The sequence below is a fragment of the Acyrthosiphon pisum genome, chromosome A1 (genome assembly GCF_005508785.2).
Source record: "Acyrthosiphon pisum isolate AL4f chromosome A1, pea_aphid_22Mar2018_4r6ur, whole genome shotgun sequence".
Classification (NCBI taxonomy): Eukaryota; Metazoa; Arthropoda; class Insecta; order Hemiptera; family Aphididae; genus Acyrthosiphon; species Acyrthosiphon pisum.
Window position 1 is genome coordinate 119,829,307 of NC_042494.1, and position 780 is coordinate 119,830,086.

Consider the following 780-nt stretch of genomic DNA (forward strand, 5'->3'; position numbering starts at 1 on the left):
TTTAAATTTGTACAAGTCTCCATAAGTTTTCTTTAAATTATCTGTAAAAAAAACTCAACCGGACTAAGACAAAAAATTTTTAGGAGTGTTTGAAATTTAAATTTTACAAACCGCATTAAATAACGGTTTAGCCTCAAACGATTTTTGATATTTGTTATTATTCAAAAAGTATGAGTCGTAGACACTTGAAAATTTTACCAGTTGTTTAAATTGACATTTACTTTATATAGTTTTATTTTCAAAATATTTCACTAATTTTTAATCTATTTATAGGCAATTGAAATAATCGATTTTTTTTGATTTTTTTTTTATAAATGTTGATAAAAAAAAATTGGCTGGGACAAAATACTTGAAAATTTAATAGAAGGGTCCACATATGTTGTTCTAACTCCCATTCAAAAATTATAAAAATACATAGGCACAATTTTTTTTTATAAGCATTTAAAGTTCAAATTTTGACTAAATACGTAAAAATTACGGCAATGTTCAAATTATCTTAGACAGAAATTCATAAAAGTTTTTCTTTTTAATTCTAAGATTTGGAAATTTAATACAAGGCTCCTAACATATTTTTACAATAGCAGTTGCAAAATAAAAGGAATACATTGTCACAATTTTTATTTATAAGCATTTAAAGTTCAAATTTTGACAACATATTATGTAAAAATCACGAAAATTCGTAAATTATTTTATGCTAGAAATTCATAAAAAATTTTCCTTTTATATCTAAGATTTCAAAATTTAATACAAGGCTCATAATATATTTTTACAATAGCAATT